The sequence below is a fragment of the Schistocerca serialis genome, unplaced genomic scaffold, assembly GCF_023864345.2.
Source record: "Schistocerca serialis cubense isolate TAMUIC-IGC-003099 unplaced genomic scaffold, iqSchSeri2.2 HiC_scaffold_1196, whole genome shotgun sequence".
NCBI classification, from domain to species: domain Eukaryota; kingdom Metazoa; phylum Arthropoda; class Insecta; order Orthoptera; family Acrididae; genus Schistocerca; species Schistocerca serialis.
In genome coordinates, this window is record NW_026047399.1 from 20,001 (window position 1) to 27,500 (window position 7,500).

A 7,500-nucleotide genomic window follows, 5' to 3' on the forward strand; every position below is an offset into this window, starting at 1 on the left:
TCGGGGCGTGTCGGGCTTGGTCGGGAAGTGGGTCAGCGCTAACGTGCCGGGCCTGGGCGAGGTGAGTGCCGTAGGGGTGCCGGTAAGTGCGGGCGTTTAGCGCGGGCGTGGTCTGCTCTCGCCGTTGGTTGGCCTCGTGCTGGCCGGCGGTGCAGGATGCGCGCGCCTGCGCGGCGTTCGCGCCCCGGTGCTTCAACCTGCGTGCAGGATCCGAGCTCGGTCCCGTGCCTTGGCCTCCCACGGATCTTCCTTGCTGCGAGGCCGCGTCCGCCTTAGCGTGCTCCTCCGGGGGCGCGCGGGTGCGCGGATTCTCTTCGGCCGCCATTCAACGATCAACTCAGAACTGGCACGGACTGGGGGAATCCGACTGTCTAATTAAAACAAAGCATTGCGATGGCCCTAGCGGGTGTTGACGCAATGTGATTTCTGCCCAGTGCTCTGAATGTCAACGTGAAGAAATTCAAGCAAGCGCGGGTAAACGGCGGGAGTAACTATGACTCTCTTAAGGTGGCCAAGTGGCGGCGGTGTGGCTGCATCCGGACTTGGCTTCTCGAAGTGCGGTCTTGATGTAGTCGTGCTGCTGCTGCGAGGTGCCTTCCTTGGGTTATAGTTACAGGGAGAGTGATGCGCAATACATGGGCCTAGCCCTCTTAGCCTCTCCTCTCCTGCGGTCTTCTCCCCTTCTCGTGGGCCCGCTGATTTCGCAGAGTGGAAGACCGCACCAGGGGCTTGGGGGGGTTACCAGCCCCCCCTCGCACTATCCCTTTTTTAGTTGGGGGCAGTAAGCAGAGAATAAGTGGTGGCCCTTCCGCTGAAGGTGCCACCCCAACTCCCCCAGCACCTAGCCGGCCAACCGGCCGTGCCGAAAATCTTGTAACTTTTGCAGCTATGTATACCTGTAGTGAGTGCCACCGCAGCTTTACAACCAAGAACGGTCTCGGGGTCCATCGCCGCCGCCAACATCTTGCGGCCGCCAACGCGGAGATCGTCACGGAGAGGCATCGCGCGAGGTGGACGGAGGAAGAAGTCCTGTCGCTCGCCAAGGCAGAGGCCGAACTGTTCCTCGAGAGGGACGCCCGGTTCTTCTTTGTAAATCAAGAGCTCATCAGGATGTTCCCCGACCGAACGCTTGAGGCAATCAAGTGCCGACGGCGGCAAGCTGCCCACAAGCAGCTTGTCCGCCAATTCTTGGAGGCGCTTGAGATCGGTCGGGGGGAAGAGCCGGCGTCCCGCCGGGGAGCGGCGAGCCCGCTGCCTGACGCGGGCGAGCCCGCTGCGCCGCCCGTCGACGCAGCCGAGGACTTCGCGGCCGACACCACCGGGCCGCCGCCGGAGGGGCCGACTGACGCCGCCATCTGGGAGCATCTGGCGGGGCTACCCGCTTCCGCCCAGCGTTTCTCTGCCCTGGATCGTGTCATCGGTCTGGGGCGGGGCACGCCGCCCGATGTCATCCTGGGCATGCTCCCGGATGCCCTTGCGTCGGTCGGGTCCAGAGGGGAGAGATCGATCACCAGGACACAGCGGCCGCGCCAACCATCGATGCGGCCGCCTGCCGCGCCGCCGACGCAGAAGCGCAAGCGGCGCCGCTGGGAGTACGCGAGAACGCAGGATGCCTTCCGACGGTCGCGTGCGCGTTGCGTGCGCGGCCTCTTGGATGGCACCCTGCTCCAGCCGCCACCTGCCATCCCTGGTCTGCTGGACTTCTGGGCGGACCTCTTCACCAAGAAGCCCATCTCCACCGCGGGCTTCATTCGTGACCGCCTCCTCCCGCACTCAGAGCCTGTCGCTCTCGAGTGCATATGGGGGCCGGTCACACATGAGGAGGTCGCCGCCGCGTTGCCGCCCAGGGGATCAGCAGCCGGGCCGGACGGCCTTACCCCAGCGGAGTTGCGGCGTCTGCCGCACGAAGTCCTGGTGAAAGTGATGAATCTCTTCCTTCTGGCCCGCGCCCTTCCGGAACGCCTGCTTCGCGCGCGGACGTCCCTTCTCCCGAAAACGGCTGCACCAACATCCCCCGCTGACTTTCGCCCCATTACGGTCTGCTCGGTGTTGGCGCGGACCTTTCACAAGGTTCTCGCGTCACGCCTGATGCGCGCTTGTGCTGTGGACGAACGTCAGCGGGCATTCATCCCTCGGGATGGGATGTTGGAAAATACCTTCATCTTGGACACTGCTCTCACCGACGCAGTTCGCTCCTGCCGCTCTGTCTTTGTGGCATCGATCGACGTATCTAAGGCATTCGATTCGGTAGATCATGCTGCCCTTCGCCCCGTGCTGAAGGCGCATGGCCTGCCGGATTGCTTTGTCGAGTATGTCGAGCGGTGCTACGAGGGCAGCACGACAGTGATAGCGGACGGCGCCGGCGTGGGCGTGTCTGTGCAGCCAGCACGGGGCGTTCGCCAGGGCGATCCCCTCTCCCCCCTCCTGTTCAACTTTGCGGTGGACTACGTTCTAGGCCAACTGCCCTCCCACATCGGAGCTCGGATCCTCGGTCGCAGAGTCAACGCTGCGGCCTTTGCAGATGACGTCTTGCTGTTTGCAGCGACCCCGAGGGGCTTGCAGTCCCTCATCGACGCAGCTACCGCAGCCCTCGCCCACCTGGGGCTGCAGATCAACGCCCGGAAGTGTTTCACCCTCGCCTTAGTCGCGTCAGGGCGCGAGAAGAAGGTGAAGGTGGACAGTAATGTCACCTTCACAGCAGGCAACACCACCATGCCTGCCCTGCGTGTGGGTGAAACCTTCCGGTACCTGGGGCTGCAATTTTCCACGGCGGGTCGCTGTGTCTTCAATCCACGTAGCCACCTGGTGGAGCAGCTTGACGTCATCTCCCGAGCTCCGCTGAAGCCGCAACAGCGCCTCCACGCTCTCACCAACGTACTTCTCCCTGGCCTGTACCACGGGCTGGCCCTCAGCCGCACCCGGGTGGGTGCATTGAAGTCGGCCGACGTTACCATCCGGGCCGCCGTCAGGAGATGGTTCCGCCTTCCGGCGGACACCCCCCTGGGATACTTCCACGCTCCTGTTGCCCAGGGGGGCCTCGGCATTCCATCTTGCCGATGGATGGGTCCGACCCTCCGTCGGTCCCGTCTCCTGGCGCTGAAGAAGATAGGGCCAGCCTGCGACGGTGTAGGCATGGATGAGGTACAGCGTGAGATCGAGGTGCTGGAGCGCCACCTAATGTGGGAGGGCCACCTCCTCAAATCGTCAACGCAGGTTGGGGAAATGTGGGCGGCGCGCCTACACATCGCCATTGACGGTGCGGCACTGTCATCTTCTGCCGCCGTCAGTGGCCAACATCAGTGGGTCGCCGACACCAGTCGCCTGCTATCTGGGCGTGAATACATCGACGCCCTCCGCGCCCGCATCAACGCCTTCCCTACGAAGGCACGGCGCAGTCGCGGGCGGGAGGCGGACACCAGATGCCGCGCGGGGTGCCAGGCCGTGGAGACCGCCAACCACGTACTTCAGGCTTGCTTTAGGACGCACGGGTCCCGGGTCAAGCGCCATGACGCTGTAGTGCGTTATGTCGCCCGTGGACTCGCGCAGAGGGGCTTCAATGTCTCTGTGGAGCCCCACCTCCGAACACCTGAGGGCATCCGCAAGCCTGACGTGGTGGCGGTCAAAGACGGCATCGCCCGCGTGGTCGACGCCCAGATAGTCGGAGACCACCTCCGGCTCGACTGGTGTCACTCCCAGAAGGCGGCCTACTACGACACGCCGTCCATCCGGCGTGCCATCTCCAACCTGCACCGTGACGTTGAGGAGGTGATTGTGTCCACCGCGACGTTGAACTGGAGGGGTGTATGGTCTCCAGCGTCGGCGAGGGATCTCGCCGCCTTAGGCTTCCGACCCCGAGAACTGGCGGTGCTGAGCACAAGAACACTACAGAGCTGCTGCAAAAGTTACAAGATTTTCGAGCGTATGACGGCTCCTAGCCCGAAGCAGCGTGTCGGCGTCGGCTAGGCTGCTGGTTATTTTTCTTCGCCTTGACTCCTGGGGCCTATCCACAGGAGGAATAAACCGTCTTTGTTCTTTCTTCTTTGTGTCTTTATTTTGTGTCTTTGTTGTTATTCTTCCGCACTGATATATATGTATATGTGTATGTTAGTTTTATACTTGTATTTTGTGGTACCGCCCTGTAAGTCCCCACCTCGGTGGCGGACATGGCGTCAAACACCTGCCACGTACTATATATGTATATATTTTGTGTTATTCAAATTATTTTGAATAAAGACGGCTGTTGGTAGCCAAATGCCTCGTCATCTAATTAGTGACGCGCATGAATGGATTAACGAGATTCCCGCTGTCCCTATCTACTAGCTCCGGCTGTCTCATACTAAGGGCCTGCAAGGTGTGCAGGCTCTGGGTTGGTAATAGGCAGTGTGGGGAAGGATGCGTCTCAAACAGCCTCTCCTTCTCAAGTGCCCTTACCCGCCTTCTAGAGGTGGAGCTGTTAAGCCTTCGGGCGACTGAAGGGCAGGGGCACGACGGTGTGCTGAACAACTTGTACACCGGTTCTGACAGGTGCATTTGCTGTGGTGGGAGCTTGCCCCAAGTCGGCGAAGGTCACTCGCCTTGTCTTGGGCTCCGAGGCATGCTCTGCCAAGCCGGGGCGTGGTGACATGTCCCCGGTTAGGTTAGATGGGTCCAGACCTCTGAACGTCTGGGGGACCGGCCCGGCACCTGAGTAGGACCGGGTCCTTGGCCTTTGGTGGTAACCTGGGCTAGTAAGGGGCGAAGGACGGAGAGTGAATCCGCTCTCCCGGAATGCGGGTGGCATTCGCCGATAAGGGAGCGGGTGAAAACTATAGTGGTGTGGCTGTTGAAGAGGACTAGTGCGCTGTACCCACGGCGTGCTAAACCTGGCAGCTCAGTTATTGACAGCTCTTGGTCAAGGGGCGGGACCGGTGAGCGAGCTGCATGTAGCCTCCCCCCATGCCAGAGAGGCCGGTCCGGGGCAAGAGACGGGCCTCCATCTTTCACTCTCTTTGAATACGATAATGGCGGAAAATCAAGAGAGTGGTAATGTGTTAGATGCTTCCGAATCGGAAATCGAGATGAATTTGACAGTTGCTGAGCGACACTCGAAATTTTTGAAATTGCTGGACTCGAGTGTCAAAAATGGAAAGATCAGCAATGGTGCGATAAACCAGATAAGAGACTTCATTGCTAATTGGGCAATTGTTCACTCCCAGTTAGAGGGGAGAATATCAGAATTAGAAAAAGAAAATAAAAGGATTAGAAGTCAGCCTACTCGGACGTATGCTGCGGTTGCCAAAGCCCCTGTGGCCAAGGCGCCAACAGCAAAAGAGAAAATTGAACAGAACATCAAAAAAGTGGCACCCACGGTTTTTATAAAACCTAAACCTGGCGAAGACATCAAAGCTGCTAAGACAGCTTTCGAAAAGTGTGTTGATCCAAAGAAAGATAAAATCAGGATCAACAGTGTCCGTACCTCTAAGAATGTGCTGATAGTCGAGACGGCCTCGCCAGAAGACAGCCAAAAGATCTTAGGTAATAAACAACTAAGCGAGAAAGTTAGGTGTGAACCTCCACGAAAGCGTCGTCCACTTATGAGTCTATATGATGTACCTACATTTATGTCAGCGGACAGCCTACTTGATGCGATATATACGCAAAATTTTGACGTCTCAATGACTAGAAACGAGTTTGATGAAGAGTTCAAGCTCCGTTTTAAAGTAGGGCCTCGAGGAAAGCTGACTGTACATCATGTTGTGGAGGTTTCACCGAACTTATGGAAAGTATTAACGCGGGCTGGCCGGCTGTACGTCGGCTACTCAGCACTGAACATTAAAGATTACCTGGCAGTACCACGTTGTACAAAATGCCAGGACATAAACCATACCAATAAGTATTGTACAGAACCGAATATAATATGTGCCCACTGTGGCCTGGCTGGACATATTAGGAAAGATTGTCCTAACATGGACAAAGCAGCAACATGTGTACCATGTAAGAAACGGGGCCGTAAGTGTGGTGGACCAAAAGATTGTCCAACCCACCGAATGTTCTTAGATAGGCTTATCCAAAGAACAGATTACGGCGAAATTTAAAGTGGTACAAGTCAATGCCATGCGCAGCCAGATGGTTGCACATGAGCTACGGAAGGTAGCGGAACAAGAAGGAATAGATATACTTCTGATACAAGAACCGAACTCCTGTGCGGGTCGAGTCCCTGGTTTTCCCGCAACAGCACAGGTGGTTTCCTCGGGTGGGAACCCCATGAGTGCAATTATAATATTGAACAAAACTATTAAAACTACGATATTAAATCAGTTCTGTACTGAGCATATTATAGTTGTACAACTTAATTTGCTGTCTTACAGCATGTACGTTGTAAACGTCTACTGCCAATTCAGACATGACATCAAGATTTATCTTGATCAGCTGAATTGGATACTAAGAGTTTTAGCTGGGCAGGCTATAATTGTAGCTCTTGATGCTAATGCTAAGTCCCCACTCTGGCACAGTGATGTACAGGACGGAAGGGGTGCGGAGCTTGTTGATTTGATAATGGAAACGCACATGCATGTGCTAAACTTGCCTGGGTACCCCCCGACCTACTCAGGGAGGGCGGGTGCAACATCAAATATTGATGTCACACTAGCAAGCGAGAGGGCAGCACCCCACGTCCATAACTGGCAAGTAAGAGAACATCTAACTGTCAGCGATCACAACTGTATTACATTTGAAATAGCGTCGACCATCGTGGATGTGCCAGGTGAGTGGGTGGAACGGTACAACTATGCTCGGACAGACTGGGACCGACTCGTGCAGGTGTTCAGTCCTCCTGAGTTCGGGGAGGACATAGGTAATATTGATGAAGCTGTGGAGGAGCTTGTGAGCTCCGTGCAAACAGCCATCACACTATCTGTACCTCGAATAGCGAGATACATCTGCAGGGAGTCCACCCCGTGGACCCCTGAATTGACTGTGCTTAAACGATCGGTCAGAAGGGCTCGAAGCAACTACCAAAGGAGCTTTGCCCAAGACGAACGACAATACCACCTGCGTATTTATCGTCGTCTGAAGCAGAGATACAAGGATCAGTTAGACATTACAAGGCGCCAATCCTGGGAAAGATTTGTGAACGATCAGCTGGGAACAGACCCTTGGGGAGTTCCCTACAAAATCGTTCGAGAAAAAATTAGATCGCCCATGATGCTGTCTACGCTGCGTGCTGGGGATGGTGACACGACCAAGAATTGGGAAGAAACAGCAAGATTGCTGTTGGACACATTACTTCCAGATGATATCGAGGACCAGGACTCGCACGAGCAGCGAGAAATACGTCAGGCTCTCTCGATCCCGTATCTTAACGATACAAACGTGCGCCCTTTCTCAGCAGAGGAGGTAGAAGCAACCATCTACACCTTTGCAAGGAAGAAGGCGCCGGGTCCTGACGGGATCCCTGTGGAGATCTTACAGGGACTCGCACACTTGGTCGCCCCGGCATTAAGTCGTATTTACAGCGTCTGT